The sequence below is a fragment of the Salvelinus fontinalis genome, chromosome 5 (genome assembly GCF_029448725.1).
Source record: "Salvelinus fontinalis isolate EN_2023a chromosome 5, ASM2944872v1, whole genome shotgun sequence".
Lineage (NCBI taxonomy): Eukaryota > Metazoa > Chordata > Actinopteri > Salmoniformes > Salmonidae > Salvelinus > Salvelinus fontinalis.
Genome location: NC_074669.1, coordinates 67180002 through 67200433, shown reverse-complemented (window position 1 = coordinate 67200433; position 20432 = coordinate 67180002). Strand labels below are relative to the sequence as shown.

The following is a 20432-nucleotide window of genomic DNA, read 5'->3' as shown; positions in this document are numbered from 1 at the left end:
GCCTCCAGTCTTCTGGGAAGGTTTCCACTAGATGTTGGAACATTGCTGTGGGAACTTGCTTCCATTCAGCCACAAGAGCATTAGTGAGGTTAGGCGATTAGGCCTGGCTCACAGTCGGTGTTTCAATTCATCCCTAAAGGTATTCAATAGGGTTTAGGTCAGGGCTCTGTGCAGGCCAGTAAAGTTCTTCCACATCGATCTCAACAAACTATTTCTGTATGGACCTCGCTTTGTGTACAGGGGCATTGTCATGCTGAAACAGGAAAGGGCCTTCCCCAAACTGTTGCCACAAAGTTGGAAGCACAGAATAGTCTAGAATGTCATTGTCTGCTGTAGCGATTAGATTTCCCTTCAATGAAACTAAGTGGCCAAACACGATCCATTAACACGATCCATTATCCACTCTCCTGCTCTAACATGAGACCTCATCAGTACTCATTTTGGGTGCTGGTACTGTTTATATTGAGGTGCTGGAACATTAAGCCAATATTCTATAAGAGGTGAACTCAAGCAGTAGAAAGTTAGAGGTGATATTATAGGACACACTATGTGTAACTTTGCTGCTCTGTCAGCAGTTTCCTGTGGAGTTTTTCAGTTTGCTGTAGTGTGTTCAACCACTGATCCAAGATAAGTTGCTAAGAAGTTTATCTCACATCATTGAAGTTAGGACGTAATGAGAGAGAAGTCATAAAGCCTAGCAGTATTTTCCACACTTCAGTCCTCTCTTCATGACAGTAGACTTGTTTTGCTCAGCGGAGCCCCAGTTAGAGACAGATATGATACCTGCAGTGATACTGATGACCCTGTTGTGGAGCACAGGTAGGAGGCTGTTATATTGATATACACTTGTGACAGTTACTGAGATATGTTTTGATATTGTAAGATATATTACCATTTGCAGGGCTAGTAAAATAACATGCAACTGGAAGCAGACAGTAAAAATGTGTCTCAAAGCAGGACAATGATGTGATCACCTGTAAATGTACTTTACTGTAGCCTAACTGTCCATCTGGGGACAGGCACTAATGTCAGTTAAGTTGTGATGGTGTCATGCATCTGACTGTTGTATATTCAGTGTGTCAATGATTGATTGTATCTGACTCTATGTAAATGAATGAGAGTATATTTTATGTATCTGTTTAATATTGGTCTTATGTTAGAGCAGGAGAAGGGGGGAGTGTCGATGCCAGAGGTCTGTGACCTGAGTCAAGCTCAACAGGCCTGATGCTACATGTCAGGAAGAGAGAGAGAACGAGAGATAGGAGGGGAGGGGACAGAGCATAGCCGAGGGAAGTAGGGGTGTGGGGAGGGCAGAGGAGAGAGATAGGAGGGGAAGGGACAGAGCATAGCTGAGGGAAGTAGGGGTGTGGGGAGGGCAGAGGAGAGAGAGAGGAGGGGAGGGGACAGAGCAGAGAGATAGGAGGGGAGGGTACAGAGCATAGCTGAGGGAAGTATGGGGGTGGGGAGGGCAGAGCAGAGAGATAGGAGGGGAGGGGACAGAGCATAGCTGAGGGGAGTAGGGGGAGGGGAGGGCAGAGGAGAGAGATAGGAGGGGAGGGGACAGAGCATAGCCGAGGGAAGTAGGGGAGGGGAGGGCAGAGGAGAGAGATAGGAGGGGAGGGGACAGAGCATAGCCGAGGGAAGTAGGGGTGTGGGGAGGGCAGAGGAGAGAGAGAGGAGGGGAGGGGACAGAGCAGAGAGATAGGAGGGGAGAGGACAGAGCATAGCTGAGGGGAGTAGGGGGTGGAGAGGGTAGAGGAGAGAGATAGGATGGGAGAGTACAGAGCATAGCCGAGGGAAGTAGGGGTGTGGGGAGGGCAGAGGAGAGAGATAGGAGGGGAGGGGACAGAGCATAGCCGAGGGAAGTAGGGGAGGGGAGGGGACAGAGCATAGCTGAGGGAAGTAGGGGAAGGGAGGGCAGAGCAGAGAGAGAGGAGGGGAGGGGACAGAGCATAGCTGAGGGAAGTAGGGGGTGGGGAGGGCAGAGCAGAGAGATAGGAGGGGAGGGGACAGAGCAGAGAGATAGGAGGGGAGAGGACAGAGCATAGCTGAGGGGAGTAGGGGGTGGAGAGGGTAGAGGAGAGAGATAGGATGGGAGAGTACAGAGCATAGCCGAGGGAAGTAGGGGTGTGGGGAGGGCAGAGGAGAGAGAGAGGAGGGGAGGGGACAGAGCATAGCCGAGGGAAGTAGGGGAGGGGACAGAGCATAGCTGAGGGAAGTAGGCATTATGAGGGTGCTGCGGCGCCCCCCAAAAAATACATGAATGTAATTAGATTTTTTTACTTTTTGGAAAACCATTTCCCCCCTGTGGTAGACCAGGGACTTTGGTCAAGACGTTTACCCAGATCAGACACGAACAGAGTAGGATTAACTCGGTTTCAAGGGTGTTTATTTAAATAATAAATCAAAAAGATAAAGATAGGTCTCCCCCATGAGACCCTCTCCGGGATACCGTCTTCTACGCTCCGGGTCTTGCTGTATCCTGTCCAGCACAAAAACTCCCGCCTCATACCTCTGCAACCGTCCCCATCTATACGGGAGTCCTTTCCTCCCCCACTCTCTCTGTGTGCTTCCCTTCTGGCAGCTTTTTGGGCCTTGCACAGCTGGTGAGCAATCAGCCCCTGATTACTCACCAACTCCCAGTCAGCCACAATTAGTCCTGGCCGGAGAGCCCGTAGAGACCTGGCACGTCCAGCAGATGGAGCCATCGGCTCGTGATGTATACTCTGTCTGTCACCAGGCCTCGACGAGTCTCCCCCTGGTGGCTGACCTGCTGTACGCCACACCCACTCGTAGTCCAGTACTGTATCAGTGGTGTGATATAGCCTTCTGTAGCGAGCCCAACATTAACTTCTTACCTATAGGTCTACATCATCATCCTCTGTCTGCATCCTAATCCCTACCTGTAGTCTACCTACCTCTGGTATAATGCATTTCCACCTCTCACTCCATCAGTGTTGCTCTGTCTACATCCTAATCCCTACCTGTAGTCTACCTACCTCTGGTATAATGCATTTCCACCTCTCACTCCATCAGTGTTGCTCTGTCTACATCCTAATCCCTAACTGTAGTCTACCTACCTCTGGTATAATGCATTTCCACCTCTCACTCCATCAGTGTTGCTCTGTCTGCATCCTAATCCCTACCTGTAGTCTACCTACCTCTGGTATAATGCATTTCCACCTCTCACTCCATCAGTGTTGCTCTGTCTGCATCCTAATCCCTACCTGTAGTCTACCTACCTCTGGTATAATGCATTTCCACCTCTCACTCCATCAGTGTTGCTCTGTCTGCATCCTAATCCCTACCTGTAGTCTACCTACCTCTGGTATAATGCATTTCCACCTCTCACTCCATCAGTGTTGCTTGTCCATCTTCCTGAATTAAAAGATGAACAGATCAATATTGCTGCATAACGTCATTAAATATTGCTAAGTTATTTATCTATAGTGTGGATGTAGGGCTGTTTTTAGTATATAATGAGCACCCAGATGCTGCGTAGGCAACACAATAATATCAGACAGACAAACTGGCCCTGCTGCCTCCGTGTTGACTACTATGTTGCAATATGAATATTCTCAGAGTTGTCTTGTTGATACTAAATGTTTCAGTTTCTCCTAGACACCTCTTCATTTATACAATGTTTCAATATTATCAGAGCCACCTTGTTGATGCAATGCTTCAGTATTCACAGAATGTTTCCTTTCCCTGGTGAATAATGCAGACAGGCAAATACAAAATGAGCTGGGTGCACACATCATAAGGAACACTGACACAATGGCACTGTCATAGTGTAACAGTATAACTTTAGACCGTCCCCTCGCCCCGACACGGGCGCGAACCAGGGACCCTCTGCACACATCAACAACTGACACCCACGAAGCATCGTTACCCATCGCTCCACAAAAGCCGCGGCCCTTGCAGAGCAAGGGGAACCACTACTTCAAGGTCTCAAAGCGAGTGACGTAATCGATTGACACGCTATTAGCGCGCACCACCGACTAGCTAGCCATTTCACATCCGTTACAATAGTACACAATACGAACTGCTCCACAAGGGTGACTTCATATACATTATAGCAGGGGGTCGGCAACGCTTTTCAATGTAGAAATGATCCTCCCATTTCTAAAGATCTGCGTGCCTGTATAACGCCCCACCCAGCAGACTGTTGACCAATCACGTTCACGTTGTCATGTTGCGTCACGCGGTTGCTAAACCAATCGTAACGTAATATCCTCTCAAAGTCAGTGTACTTCATGTCGAGAAACTGCCTATGTTCATCAAAAGTACGTACTGTCACGATCCCAAAGCTATACGATACTACAGATAGCAAGTTAATTATCTCACATCTCCGAAAATATCTGTAATGTTGTACTTCTTTTTGACAAAATTCATGCTAATGTTGTGTTTTTGATCTAGAGCCCAATAGACTCCCATTCAATCCTTGAAAGAGCCTCTACTTGTCCCAGAATCGCCCAGAATGCACCGCGCCGCCTATTGAAGTAGCAAGGGCAACGTTTCCCATCTCCGCAAAATGATTTCTGAAGTTGTGAATGTTAGATTCCACTCTGTGAGACACATCGATCTGCAGGTTGAAGATGGTGAGATTGTAGACTCCTAAATTGGTAGTGCAGTTTGTTTAGGTGATTTAACAGCTAGTTAGCTACTTCACATGATGACATTGTCTTTGGTATTGTAATGAAACAGCAGGGAGCAGGTCTCGAACCCTCGACCTCCTAGCCCGAGGTCCGGCGCGCTATCGACTGTGCCGCAAAAGCATGCTCAAGAGGCAGAGTCGATTTCCGCGCTTATAAACCCAGGGTCGTTACACTATTATTGTGTGTAGATACGTTTAGCTACCAGCCAGCCCATACAGAGAGCATTGCATTGTGGATTTTGTAGTCGACTTGAGCTGCAACAGATTTCCACAACGATGTTCCATCTTGTTACCAACCTTATTATTAGGGATGCACCGATATTACATTTTTGGCCGATACAGATATCCAATATTTTCCTTGCCAAAAAGAAACGATACCGATAACTGATATAAAACATTTTGCGGTCGTTAAAGCATTCTAGTACAGTTAAATAGTTCATGTCTGGGGGCATTTTTGTTAGTTTTTGCTGTTCTCCAAATACTATTTAAGAGTTTATAGGACAGTAAATTAGCTTCAACTGGTTTAGCTGTATTTCTACACACCCCATTTAGCCATACCCTAGGTTTAGCTGTATTTCTACACACCCCATTTAGCCATACCCTAGGTTTAGCTGTATTTATACACATCCCATTTAGCCATACCCTAGGTTTAGCTGTATTTATACACACCCCATTTAGCCATACCCTAGGTGTAGCTGTATTTCTACACACCCCATTTAGCCATACCCTAGGTGTATCTGTATTTCTACACATCCCATTTAGCCATACCCTAGGTGTATCTGTATTTATACACACCCCATTTAGCCATACCCTAGGTTTAGCTGTATTTCTACACATCCCATTTAGCCATACCCTAGGTTTAGCTGTATTTATACACACCCCATTTAGCCATACCCTAGGTGTATCTGTATTTATACACATCCCATTTAGCCATACCCTAGGGTTAGCTGTATTTCTACACACCCCATTTAGCCATACCCTAGGTTTAGCTGTATTTCTACATATCCCATTTAGCCATACCCTAGGTGTATCTGTATTTATACACATCCCATTTAGCCATACCCTAGGTTTAGCTGTATTTCTACACACCCCATTTAGCCATACCCTAGGTTTAGCTGTATTTCTACACACCCCATTTAGCCATACCCGAGGATTAGCTGTATTTATACACATCCCATTTAGCCATACCCTAGGTTTAGCTGTATTTCTACACACCCCATTTAGCCATACGCTAGGTTTAGCTGTATTTCTACATATCCCATTTAGCCATACCCATGGTGTATCTGTATTTATACACATCCCATTTAGCCATACCCTAGGTTTAGCTGTATTTATACACATCCCATTTAGCCATACCCTAGGTTTAGCTGTATTTCTACACACCCCATTTAGCCATACCCATGGTGTAGCTGTATTTATACACATCCCATTTAGCAATACCCTAGGTTTAGCTGTATTTCTACACATCCCATTTAGCCATTCCCTAGGATTAGCTGTATTTATACACACCCCATTTAGCCATTCCCTAGGTTTAGCTGTATTTATACACACCCCATTTAGCCATACCCTAGGTTTAGCTGTATTTATACACATCCCATTTAGCCATACCCTAGGTTTAGCTGTATTTCTACACACCCCATTTAGCCATACCCTAGGTTTAGCTGTATTTATACACATCCCATTTAGCCATACCCTAGGTTTAGCTGTATTTATACACATCCCATTTAGCCATACCCTAGGTTTAGCTGTATTTCTACATATCTCATTTAGCCATACCCTAGGTGTATCTGTATTTATACACATCCCATTTAGCCATACCCTAGGTTTAGCTGTATTTCTACATACCCCATTTAGCCATACCCTAGGTTTAGCTGTATTTCTACACACCCCATTTAGCCATACCCTAGGTTTAGCTGTATTTCTACACACCCCATTTAGCCATACGCTAGGTTTAGCTGTATTTCTACATATCCCATTTAGCCATACCCATGGTGTATCTGTATTTATACACATCCCATTTAGCCATACCCTAGGTTTAGCTGTATTTATACACATCCCATTTAGCCATACCCATGGTTTAGCTGTATTTCTACACACCCCATTTAGACATACCCATGGTGTAGCTGTATTTATACACATCCCATTTAGCAATACCCTAGGATTAGCTGTATTTATACACACCCCATTTAGCCATTCCCTAGGTTTAGCTGTATTTATACACACCCCATTTAGCCATACCCTAGGTTTAGCTGTATTTATACACATCCCATTTAGCCATACCCTAGGTTTAGCTGTATTTCTACACACCCCATTTAGCCATACCCTAGGTTTAGCTGTATTTCTACATATCCCATTTAGCCATACCCTAGGTGTATCTGTATTTATACACATCCCATTTAGCCATACCCTAGGTTTAGCTGTATTTCTACACACCCCATTTAGCCATACGCTAGGTTTAGCTGTATTTCTACATATCCCATTTAGCCATACCCATGGTGTATTTGTATTTATACACATCCCATTTAGCCATACCCTAGGTTTAGCTGTGTTTCTACAAACCCCATTTAGCCATACCCTAGGATTAGCTGTATTTATACACACCCCATTTAGCCATTCCCTAGGTTTAGCTGTATTTATACACACCCCATTTAGCCATACCCTAGGTTTAGCTGTATTTCTACACACCCCATTTAGCCATACCCTAGGTTTAGCTGTATTTCTACACACCCCATTTAGCCATGCCCTAGGTTTAGCTGTATTTATACACATCCCATTTAGCCATACCCTAGGTTTAGCTGTATTTCTACACACCCCATTTAGCCATACCCTAGGTTTAGCTGTATTTATACACATCCCATTTAGCCATACCCTAGGTTTAGCTGTATTTCTACTCACCCAAACTACTTAATGCGCGGCTATGGGACAGAGGAGGAGAGAGAGGGAGATGTCAACAGAGATGGGGCTGACAGACTAACATGCAGTCAACTCAATATCTTTTCATAACTGACTTCTCACCAGTGATGTCATCACAACCAGTAACCTTTTCCACTCTTCCACTCTTGGTCCAGCTCAGCTTGACCCTGACCTTTGAATTTCATTATTTAAAAAACAGACAGAAGCAAATGTATTAAATTAGATCCACCACATGTTTCAATCAGACCACCATAGTCCCTGTGTCCAAGAACACCAAGGTAACCTGCCTAAATGACTAGCGACCCGTAGTACTCACGTCTGTAGCCATGAAGGGCTTTGAAAGGCTGGTCATGGCTCACATCAACACCATCATCCCAGAAACCCTAGACCCACTCCAATTTCCATTCCTGTCCCAACAGATCCACAGATGATGCAATCTCTATTGAACTCCACACTGTCCTTTCCCACCTGGACAAAAGGAACACCTATGTGAGAATGCTATTCATTGACTACAGCTCAGCGTTCAACACCATAGTGCCCTCAAAGCTCATCACTAAGCTAAGGACCCTGTGACTAAACACCTCCCTCTGCAACTGGATCCTGGACTTCCTGATGGGCCGCCACCAGGTGGTAAGGTTAGGTAACAACACATCCGCCACGCTGATCCTCAACACGGGCCTGTGTGCTCAGTCCCCTCCTGTACTCCCTGTTCACTCATGACTGCACGCCGAGGCATGACTCCAACACCATTAAGTTTGCCGATGACACAACAGTGGTAGGTCTGATCACTGACAACAGTGTGACAGCCTATAGGGAGGAGGTCAGAGACCTGGCCGTGTGGTGCCAGGACAACAATTTCTCCCTCAACGTGATCAAGACAAAGGAGATGATTGTGAAAGACAGGAAAAGGAGGACCGAGCACGCCCCCATTCTCATCAACGGGGCTGTAGTGGAGCAGGTTGAGAGCTTCAAGTTCCTTGGTGTCCACATCACCAACATCCTAACATGGTCCAAACACACTAAGACAGTCGTGAAGAAGGCACGACAAAAGGAGACTGAAAAGATTTGGCATGGGTCCTCAGATCCTCAAAAGGTTCTACAGCTGCACCATCGAGAGCATCCTGACGGGTTGCATCACTGCCTGGTATGGCAACTGATCGATCTCTGACCGCATGACACTATAGAGGGTAGTGCGTACGGCCCAGTACATCACTGGGTCAAGCTTCCTGCCATCCAGGACATCTATGCCAGGCGGTGTCAGAGGAAGGCCATAAAAATGGTCAAAGACTCCAGTCACCCTAGTCATAGACTGTTCTCTCTGCTACCGCACGGCAAGTGATACCAGAGCACCAAGTCTAGGTCCAAGAGGCTTCTAAACATCTTCTACACCCAAGCCATAAGACTCCTGAACATCTAATCAAATGGCTACCCAGACTATTTGCATTGTCCCCCCCTTCGCCTACGCTGCTGCTACTCTCTGTTATTATCTATGTATAGTCACTTTAATAACTCAACCTACATGTACATATTACCTCAATAACCTTGACACCGGTGACCCGCACATTGACTCTGCACCGGTACCCCGGTACCACTAGTGCCCTCTCAACCAGCTGGCTACACTAGTGCCCTCTCAACCAGCTGGCTACACTAGTGCACTCTCAACCAGCTGGCTACACTAGTGCACTCTCAACCAGCTGGCTACACTAGTGCCCTCTCAACCAGCTGGCTACACTAGTGCCCTCTCAACCAGCTGGCTACACTAGTGCACTCTCAACCAGCTGGCTACACTAGTGCCCTCTCAACCAGCTGGCTACACTAGTGTCCTCTCAACCAGCTGGCTACACTAGTGCCCTCTCAACCAGCTGGCTACACTAGTGTCCTCTCAACCAGCTGGTTCCACTAGGGACCTCTCAACCAGCTGGCTCCACTAGGGCCCTCTCAGCCAGCCGGCTCCACTAGGCCCTCTCAGTCAGCTCGTGTGTGTAGGAGAGTGTGAGCTGTGTGTACAAAACGTAGAAGTACAAATGTCAAGGGAAATGAACTAAAGTGATAAATCTAGTCCTAGGTTTTATTTACTGTGGTGTTTGTTCTCCACTGGTTACCCTGTTCTCATCACAACAGGTCACACATTCTGCTGACATGATCGCACACTGTGGTATTTCACCTGACAGATACAGGAGCTTGTCAATATTATATTTGTCTTCAAAAAAAATTGGGGTCCTTGTAATCTGAGGGAAATATGTGTCTCTTATATCGTTGTACGTTTGGCAGGAGGTTAGAAAGTACAGCTCAGTTTCCACCTCATTTTGTGGCAGTGGGCACATAGCCAGTCTTCTCTCTGCCTGTTTCAATCCTTTCTCAATAGCAAGGCTCACTTCATTTGTATATTGTACATTCCTCAGTTTTCTATCAGATAGTCTGTCACCATGTAATGTCTGTTTAGGGCCAAATAGTTTTGGGATTTTTATATTTTGGGGGAAAAAGATCAGGAAACTAATATTAAAATTTTACATTATTTCACCCCTTATTGTTTGGAACTAAACTATCTCCATATCTACTTCCATAAATGTGTTAAACTGGTACCAGGAGACCTTCAGACGAGTCTTGTAAAGCTTGTGGGCGTCCTAGATCAAACCAACCTGTACGTGTTCCTGAGATACTCACCTTTCCATAGTGGGGTCATGTTAGTGTGTCCTAGATCAATACAACCTGTATGTGTTCCTGAGAGACTCACCTTTCCATAGTGGGGTCATGTTAGTGTGTCCTAGATCAATACAACCTGTATGTGTTCCTGAGAGACTCACCTTTCCATAGTGGGGTCATGTTAGTGTGTCCTAGATCAATACAACCTGTATGTGTTCCTGAGAGACTCACCTTTCCATAGTGGGGTCATGTTAGTGTGTAGTCCAAACGGTTCTGACACTACAGACAGAAGTTGGCAGATGGACTGTATGACTTCAGACGATGCTTATGGGGTCGTAGAGCAGAACGGAGAACATCATCGTGTTCCTGAGTCTCATCTTTCCACAGTTTACAGGCCAAACTGATCGGACGTTACAGATTTCCACACGGCCGCAGAAATGGTAGGCTAAGAGTTAAATTGTAAATGTAAAGAGCATCTACCAAACATGGATTGTGTGTGGGGGGGTACAGAGATGTGGTAGTCATATAATAATCATGCTGTGGTCTACATTTAGTTCATCATCAAGCAGACCAGATCATTAGAGATGGTGGGAGAGCCTGTTAGGCTGTTTAAAATGGAACAATATCATTTATATACTGTAGCATGAGACTAATACCTCTATATACATTTAACAGGATTTGAGTGACGTTTTCTAAATTGTTTTATAATAAATATATATTATACATTTTCACTGAGACATCATGGTGTGTACATCAATTTAAATCCCAACTTGTAATGAAAGTATAAATAATAAAAATCCACAATGTATTGGACAGGCCTATGAGGTCTAAAGGTCTGTCTTTCCAAGACATTCTGTTCATCTGCAAGCAGACCTGATGATTCTAGATGGTGGGAGAGCCTGTTATTTAAAATGGAAGAATAGAACTTACTGTAGCCTATATAATGTAACAATGACAATAATCCCTTCATTTATACTGTAGTTGAGGTCTGTCTTTCCAAGATATTCTGTTGTAATGAAAGTTGTATTGAAATGTAATGTGTTTTTTAGTGTTTATTCTGTTGCATTAAAAAAGTCACTGTTGCCTTTTAGATCAATATCAGTGTGAACACGTCTGATTGGACTAGATTCATGTTGAGGTGAGACACGTCTGATTGGACTAGATCCATGTTGAGGTGAGACACGTCTGATTGGACTAGATCCATGTTGAGGTGAGACATGTCTGATTGGACTAGATCCACGTTGAGGTGAGACACGTCTGATTGGACTAGATCCACGTTGAGGTGAGACACGTCCGATTGGACTAGATCCATGTTGAGGTGAGACACGTCTGATTGGACTATATCCATGTTGAGGTGAGACACGTCTGATTGGACTAGATCCATGTTGAGGTGAGACACGTCTGATTGGACTAGATCTAAGTTGAGGTGAGACACGTCTGATTGGACTAGATCTATGTTGAGGTGAGATGTCTGATTGGACTAGAGCCATGTTGAGGTGAGACATGTCTGATTGGACTAGAGCCATGTTGAGGTGAGACGTCCGATTGGACTAGATCCATGTTGAGGTGAGACACGTCTGATTGGACTAGATCCGTGTTGAGGTGAGACACGTCTGATTGGACTAGATCCGTGTTGAGGTGAGACACGTCTGATTGGACTAGATCCGTGTTGAGGTGAGACACGTCTGATTGGACTATATCCGTGTTGAGGTGAGACACGTCTGATTGGACTAGATCCGTGTTGAGGTGAGACACGTCTGATTGGACTAGATCCGTGTTGAGGTGAGACACGTCTGATTGGACTAGATCCGTGTTGAGGTGAGACACGTCTGATTGGACTCGATCCGTGTTGAGGTGAGACACGTCTGATTGGACTCGATCCGTTCTGAGGTGAGACACGTCTGATTGGACTAGATCCGTGTTGAGGTGAGACACGTCTGATTGGACTAGATCCGTGTTGAGGTGAGACACGTCTGATTGGACTAGATCCGTGTTGAGGTGAGACACGTCTGATTGGACTAGATCCGTGTTGAGGTGAGACACGTCTGATTGGACTAGATCCGTGTTGAGGTGAGACACGTCTGATTGGACTAGATCCGTGTTGCGGTGAGACACGTCTGATTGGACAAGATCCGTGTTGAGGTGAGACAAGTCTGATTGGACTAGATCCGTGTTGAGGTGAGACAAGTCTGAATGGACTAGATCCGTGTTGAGGTGAGACAAGTCTGAATGGACTAGATCCATGTTGAGGTGAGACACGTCTGATTGCACTAGATCCATGTTGAGGTGAAACACGTCTGATTGGACTAGATCCATGTTGAGGTGAGACACGTTTGATTGGACTAGATCCATGTGGAGGTGAGACACCTCTGATTGGACTAGATCCATGTTGAGGTGAGACACCTCTGATTGGACTAGATCCATGTTGAGGTGAGACACCTCTGATTGGACTAGATCCATGTTGAGGTGAGACACCTCTGATTGGACTAGATCCATGTTGAGGTGAGACACCTCTGATTGGACTAGATCCATGTTGAGGTGAGACACCTCTGATTGGACTAGATCCATGTTGAGGTGAGACACCTCTGATTGGACTAGATCCACGTTGAGGTGAGACACCTCTGATTGGACTAGATCCACGTTGAGGTGAGACACCTCTGATTGGACTAGATCCATGTTGAGGTGAGACACCTCTGATTGGACTAGATCCATGTTGAGGTGAGACACCTCTGATTGGACTAGATCCATGTTGAGGTGAGACACCTCTGATTGGACTAGATCCATGTTGAGGTGAGACACCTCTGATTGGACTAGATCCATGTTGAGGTGAGACACCTCTGATTGGACTAGATCCATGTTGAGGTGAGACACCTCTGATTGGACTAGATCCATGTTGAGGTGAGACACCTCTGATTGGACTAGATCCATGTTGAGGTGAGACACCTCTGATTGGACTAGATCCATGTTGAGGTGAGACACGTCTGATTGGACTAGATCCATGTTGAGGTGAGACACGTCTGATTGGACTAGATCCATATTCAGGTGAGACACGTCTGATTGGACTAGATCCATGTTGAGAGGGGAGGGGGTAAGACAAGAGGTTGAGAAGAGGAGAAGAAAGGGAGAGAAGAGGAGAGGACAGGGGGAGGATAGGAGAGGACAGGGGGAGGAGAGGAGAGGAGAAGAGATGGGGGAAAGAGGAGAAGAGGTGGGGGAAAGAGGAGAAGAGATGGGGGAAAGAGGAGAAGAGGTGGGGAAAGAGGAGAAGAGATGGGGAAAGAGGAGAAGAGAGGGGGAGAAGAGGGGGAGGAGAAGAGAGGGGGAGAAGAGGAGAAGAGAGGGAGCGAAGGCTCGAGTTGGAGGAGAGGAGAAGAGAAGATAGGGGTAGAAGAGGGAGAAAAGGAGAAGAGAGGGGAGAAAAAGTGAGAGGAGGAGAGGAGTGGAGGGAGAATGAGAGGGGCAGAAGTGGGGAAGGGGAGGATAGGAGAGGGTTGGAAAAGATGAGAGGGGAGAAGAGGGGCTAAAGAGGAGAAGAGAGGGGGGGTGGAAAGGGGGGAGAATAGGAGAGCGGGGAGGGGGAGAAGAAAGAGTAGATGAGATGGGGGAGAAGAGAAGGGGGGAGAAAATTAGAAGAGAGGTGAGGAGGGGAGAGGAGAAGAGAAGATGGGGGAGAAGAGGGGAGGTGAGAAGGGGGGGGATAAGAGAGGGAGAAGAGAAAAGGGGGAGAAGAGAGGGGGAAAGAGGAGAAGAGAGGGGGAGAAGAGTAGAGGGGGGAGGGGAAGAGATGAGAGGAGTGGAGGGAGAATGAGAGGGGGATAAGAGGTGAACAGAGTGTCAAAAGAGGAGAAGAGAGGGGCGGAAGGGGAGAAGATGAGAGGAGAGGGTTGGAGAAGATGAGAGGGAGAGAAGAGAAGAGGGGGAGGGGAGAAGAGGGGGGAGAAGAGAAGAGGGGGAGAAGAGAGTAGATGAGATGGGGGAGAAGAGGAGAGGTGCAGAAGAGGAGAGGGGAGAAGGGGGGGAGAAGATTAGAAAAGAGGTGGAGAAGAGAGAGGAAGAGAAGGGAGAGGGGAGAAGAGAAGAGGGGAGGAGAAGAGATGGGGAGAAGAGAGGGGGGAAAGAGGAGAAGAGATGGGGATAAGAGGAGAGAAGAGAAGGGGAGAGGGGGAGGAGTGTAGAGGAGAGCGGGGTGGAGAAGGGAGGGGCAGAAGAGGAGAAGAGAGGGGGAGAAGTGGAGAGGGGAGAAGAAAAGTGAGAGGAGAAGGGGAGAGGAGAGGACAGGGGGAGAAGAGGAGAGGAGGGAGAATGAGAGGGGGGAAAGAGGAGAAGAGATGGGGATAAGAGGAGAGAAGAGAAGGGGAGAGGGGGAGGAGTGTAGAGGAGAGCGGGGTGGAAATGGGAGGGGCAGAAGAGGAGAAGAGAGGGGGAGAAGTGGAGAGGGGAGAAGAAAAGTGAGAGGAGAAGGGGAGAGGAGAGGACAGGGGGAGAAGAGGAGAGGAGGGAGAATGAGAGGGGGAGAAGAGGAGAATAGAGTGTCAAAAGAGAAGAATAAAGGGGCAGAAGTGGGGAAGGGGAGAAGAGGAGAAGAGAAGATGGGGGAGAAGGGGGGGAGAAGAGGAGAGGGTGAGAAGCAGAGAATTGAAGAGAGGAGAGGAGAAGAGATGGGGGAAAGAGGAGAAGAGATGGGGAAAGAGGAGAAGAGATGGGGGAAAGAGGAGAAGAGAGGGATAGAAGAGAAGAGTAGAGGTGGAGAAGAGGAGAAGAGATGGGGAAAGAGGAGATGAGATGGGGAGAAGAGAGGGGGGAAAGAGGAGAAGAGAGGGGGAGAAGGATAGAGGTGGAGAAGAGGAGAGGAGGGGGGAGGGGAAGAGAGGAGGCTGTACAAGAGAGGGGGAGAAGAGGAGAAGAGATGGGGAGGAGAGGGAGAAGAGGAGAAGGGAGGGGGAGCTGGGAGAGGGGAGGAGTGTAGATGAGAGCAGAGCGGGGTGGAGAAGGGAGGGGCAGAAGAGGAGAAGAGAGGGGGAGAAGTGGAGAGGGGAGAAGAAAAGTGAGAGGAGAGGACAGGGGGAGAAGAGAGGGGCAGAAGAGGAGAGGGAGAGGTGAGGAGAGGAAAGGGTGAGAAGAGGAGAGGGGGAGGAGTGTAGAGGAGAAGAGTGGGGGAACAGAGGAGAAGAGAGGGTGAGAAGAGGAGAAGAGTAGGGGAGAAGAGAAGAGAGGGGGAGAAGGGGGGTGGAAGAGAGTGGGAGAAAAGGAGAAGAGGGGGGAGAAGAGAGGGGAAGATTAGTAGAAGAGAGAGGGAGAAGTGGAGTAGAGATGGGGAGAAGAGGAGAAGAGAGGACAATAAGAGGAGAAGTGAGGGAGAGAGGGGGAGAGGAATAGGAGAGGGGGGAGAAGAGGAGAGGAGAGGGAGAAGAGGAGAGGAATGGAGAGGAGAGGAGAGAAGAAGGGATACGAGGAGTTGGGGGATTATGAAATTTGATCGTCTGACTTGGAAAGGTGGCATCCTATGATGTTGTCATGTTGAAAGTCACTGAGCTCTTCATTAAGGCCATTCTACGGACAATGTTTGTCTATGGAGATTGCATGGCTGAGTGCTTGATTTTATACATTTGTCAGGATGGGGAGTGCCTGAAATAGAATCCACTCATTTGAAGGGTGTCCACATTCTTTTGTATATATAGTGTAGGTACACATGGGTGTTGTTGCACCATACCAACGATAAGCCTGTCTTCACATCACATCATGAAAGGTCATGTTGATGTTCATTTAACCTCTGTCTCTCTCTTCCTCTGACTCCTCCCTTTCTCCTCTGTCTCTCTCTTCCTCTGACTCCTCTCTTTCTCCTCTGTCTCTCTCTTCCTCTGACTCCTCCCTTTCTCCTCTGTCTCTCTCTTCCTCTGACTCCTCCCTTTCTCCTCTGTCTCTCTCTTCCTCTGACTCCTCCCTTTCTCCTCTGTCTCTCTCTTCCTCTGACTCCTCTCTTTCTCCTCTGTCTCTCTCTTCCTCTGACTCCTCCCTTTCTCCTCTGTCTCTCTCTTCCTCTGACTCCTCCCTTTCTCCTCTGTCTCTCTCTTCCTCTGACTCCTCCCTTTCTCCTCTGTTTCTCTCTTCCTCTGACTCCTCCCTTTCTCCTCTGTCTCTCTATCTCTCTGTCTCTCTCTCTCTCTTTCTCCTCTGTCTCTCTCTTTCTCCTCAGATCTCCAGGCTCTAAGCGTCAGTTCACCAGGTAGGTAGAGTATAAATCTAGTGATTATAGCAGTTCAATATTAGTCAACTTTATTATCCCACATGGAGAAATTCATGTGTCCATACAAACCATTCTAAAACCCAATAACAAGTAGTGTTTTATGGAACTACTAATACTTGTCAACCACAAAGCATTACTGCTGTTAGAATAACAGAATCACTGTCATCATCTGTCCTCACCACTGTGTTTTCCTCTCTGCTGTTTACAGCTGAACTCTCAGTCAGACTAGTGAATGGGACCACTTCCTGTTCTGGGACAGTGGAAGCCTTCTATGAAGGAGAGTGGTTGGGTCTATGTTCTATGTGGTGGTGGAGCATGAGAGAGGTTAAGGTTGTGTGTAGACAGCTGGACTGTGGGAATCCTGTAGCTGAATCTAGAGGACGTCTGATTGAAGATGGAAGAAGAGGAGTCAGACTATTGAGTTGTAGTGGACATGAGTCTTCTTTTAGACATTGTGACATCAGAGGGGGACCTGGTTTCTGTTATGGTGAATATTATCGTCATGTGATCTGTTCAGGTAAGAGACTGGTCATATTGAGAGATTTATTTGTTCATTATACAATATTACCATGTATCATGTTTTATGTGTTTTTATTTCATTTAAATAGAGGGAGAGATGTCAGATGTATTTAAACATTATATTTGTGTTTGTCATATTGGTTTATGGGAGATGTTCATGGGCAGATCATTGTAGTTCAGATGGTACTGAAGTGAAGCTGCCTGATGGATGTCCAGCTGTTTATTTTCTATAAAGTGAAGTGAACTTATTCCTGTCTCCTGCCTGCATTATTCCCAACCCGATCCTGAGTGACTAAGAACCCATTTCTACCTCTTACAGTATCAAACATAGCAAACTACAATCTTTTATCCAACATATTTGTGTTTAGTCCTTGACAGTGTCATCAACAAAACTGATTGAATGTTCAACCAACTCTTTTTCTCCAGAGTCTGTGCGGCTTGTGGATGGAGCTGGTCTCTGCTCTGGGAGAGTGGAGGTGAAGTCCAATCAGTCCTGGGCCTCAGTGTGTGAAGCTGACTTTGACCGGCAGGATGCAGAGGTAGTCTGTGGGGAGCTTGGCTGTGGGGCTCCTGCAGCTCTACAGGGGGGGCTCTATGGAGGAGGTGAGGGTCAGACCTGGGATAAAGAGTTCCAGTGTAAAGGCAAAGAATCCCTTCTCCTGGACTGTGACACCTCAGACAGAAAACACAACACTTGCCTACCTGGTAATGCTGTTGGACTCACCTGCTCAGGTAAGAAACAGTTTGTCACTCAATCAACATTGTTTCTCACCTGGAGTGAAGAATATGAGAGACAATATAGGTGTGTTTTAGTGAGAAAATAGTAAGATTACTGTCTCTCTCTTTTCTTTTCTCAGAGCCTGATGATGTGAGGCTGGTGGGAGGAGGCAGTCGCTGTGCTGGTGGAGTGGAGCGGTACGACCAGGGAGAGTGGAGGATTGTGGGAGCTGACTGGAAGAAGAAGGAGATGGCTGCAGTAGTGTGTAGACAGCTGGGATGTGGCTCCACTGTTTCAGTACTAACTGGAAACACCACTGGAGGGTTTGAAGTTTCCTGTTCTGGGTCTGAGTCTGTACTGAGGGAGTGTGGGAGAATGTATGTTCACCGTCCTGGACTCACAGTGATCTGCTCAGGTAATAACAAGACACACTATGTGGCCAAAAGTATGTGGACATTTGTGGATTCTGATATTTCAGCCACACAGCAATGTGTAGCTGAAATGAGCACACAGCCATGCAATCTCCATAGACAAACATTGCCAGTAGATTGGACTTACTGAAGATCTATAATCCTCTGTTGTAAAACTCACTGCTGAGTTCCACATACTTTTGTCCATGTATTATATCTCCTTCCTGGACTCACAGTGATCTGCTCAGGAAATATCAACATATTATAATTATATTCAACTGATTTCCTTCATTCATACAACTTCCTCTGCACCTCTCATGATGACTGTTTAGCTTGTCAGTCTGCTTTACTAAATAGATCACTCAGTCAAGTAGGAATCAAATACAAGTTAAAAATCCCAGAATGCTTTTGTATTTGAGTGTTATCTCAGTGAACGTCTCTACTCACTACCACTGTCACATGTCATGTTATTGTCATATCTAAATGAGGAAAGTAGTTGAGGAGCTACGTTTTCTTTTTCTCTCCTCTTCTTCCAGATGTCCTGCTTAAGCCTGATATCAACATATGTTGTCTCAGTGACTGTAGGCCCACTACTCATGTTGCCCTGTGAGGGAGGGTGGCTGGCACTGTTACATGCTGATGTTATTGTCATATCTATAGGAAACTAGTTGAAGAGGTTTTTCTTCTTCTCTTTTATTGTTACAGATCTCCTGGTCCAGCCTGATATCTTCCTGACTGACTCAATGGGAGGGGTCTTCAGGGGCCACCAGGGGCCCGAGATGTTCAGGGGCTACAACTTCACCATCACCTGCTCCATTCAGCCACAGTACCCAGGAGGCTCCTTCCTCCTCACGTTCACCGGCTCCAACAGAACCCAGACCCAGCCAGCTGTCAATCACTCTGCTGCCTTCCTCTTCCCTGCTGCAGATGACTCCCACCAAGGGAACTACAGCTGTGTTTATGACAATTATGTTTTCTCTCATAACTTCTCCTCTGAGAGTGATCTCCTCTCCCTCACCATCACAGGTAACTGAACATGAACCAGACTTATAACTTTGTCATTGACAGATTTCCCACAGATCTATGTGATGATGATCAGTCCCCTCATCAAAGGTGTTTCTGTTTGCAGCCTCTCCTCTGCCAGCCTTCATCATCAGACACGTTGTAGTGCTGCTGCTCCTACTGACAGCCATCACCACCTCCTACCTGTACTACAAGGTAAAGACATTTACTCAGACGTTACAAGTCATTTAAACTAGAGGGAGAGGGTGAGGAGGAGAGGGAGGGAGGGAGAGAGAATGGAGATACTAGAGAGGAAATGTCTGACTGTTGGTGCTGTGTCTCCCTAGCCCACCAGGAGGCAGAAGAGAGTGAACAGGGTGAGCAGCATGGATCTTTACGTCAATGCCATGGAGATGGTCTCTCTGAGCTCCAGAGCTGAAGCTGGACCAGGAGAGGAGAGAGCAGCCCAGGGGACGGAGTAGGAGTAGAATGAAGCTGATCCTACATGCTGATCTTAGGTCAGTTTTGTGTTTTAAATCGATGGTCAGCAGTGGACTGGTGTTTAAAATGTGGTGACAAACCTGAAGTGGTTCTAATTTTAATAACAAGTTCAGAATTAGTTTATCTTTCTAGAACCTTGGAAGAAATCTAAAAGGAGTGACTGCAACCACCATTATTCCTTTTAGTTTGTTTTTACCACCAGGGTAACATGGGTTTTGGGTAACATGGAGTTTTGGTAACATGGGGTTATGGATAACATGGGGTTTTGGGTAACATGGGGTTTTGGGTAACATGGGGTTTTGGGTAACGTGAGGTTCTGGGTAACGTGAGGTTCTGGGTAACGTAAGGTTCTGGGTAACGTGGGGTTTGGGTAACGTGGGGTTTGGGGTAACATGGGGTTTTGGGTAACATGGAGTTTTGGTAACATGGGGTTATGGATAACATGGGGTTTTGGGTAACATGGGGTTTTGGATAACATGGGGTTTTGGGTAACATGGGGTTTTGGGTAACATTGGGTTCTGGGTAACGTGAGGTTCTGGGTAACGTAAGGTTCTGGGTAACGTGGGGTTTGGGTAACGTGGGGTTTGGGGTAACATGGGGTTTTGGTAACATGGGGTTCTGGGTAACGTGGGGTTCTGGGTAACGTGGGGTTCTGGGTAACGTGGGGTTCTGGGTAACGTGGGGTTCGGGGTAACGTGGGGTTTGGGGTAACGTGGGGTTTTGGGTAACGTGGGATTTGGGTAACGTGGGATTTGGGGTAACATTGGATTTGGGGTAACATGGGATTTGGGGTAACATGGGGTTCTGGGTAACATGGGATTCGGG

The 20432-nt window shown here is 46.7% G+C and overlaps 1 long non-coding RNA gene across 1 annotated transcript; it reads left to right on the top strand.

Annotated features, from left to right (window-relative positions):
• Positions 1-4242: 4242 nt before the first annotated feature.
• On the top strand, positions 4243-17353 carry LOC129856070 (uncharacterized). The gene is made up of 3 exons (XR_008759611.1): positions 4243-4601; positions 16407-16436; positions 16666-17353. It is a non-coding gene; the product is annotated as an uncharacterized LOC129856070 (long non-coding RNA).
• The last annotated feature ends 3079 nt before the right edge of the window (positions 17354-20432 follow it).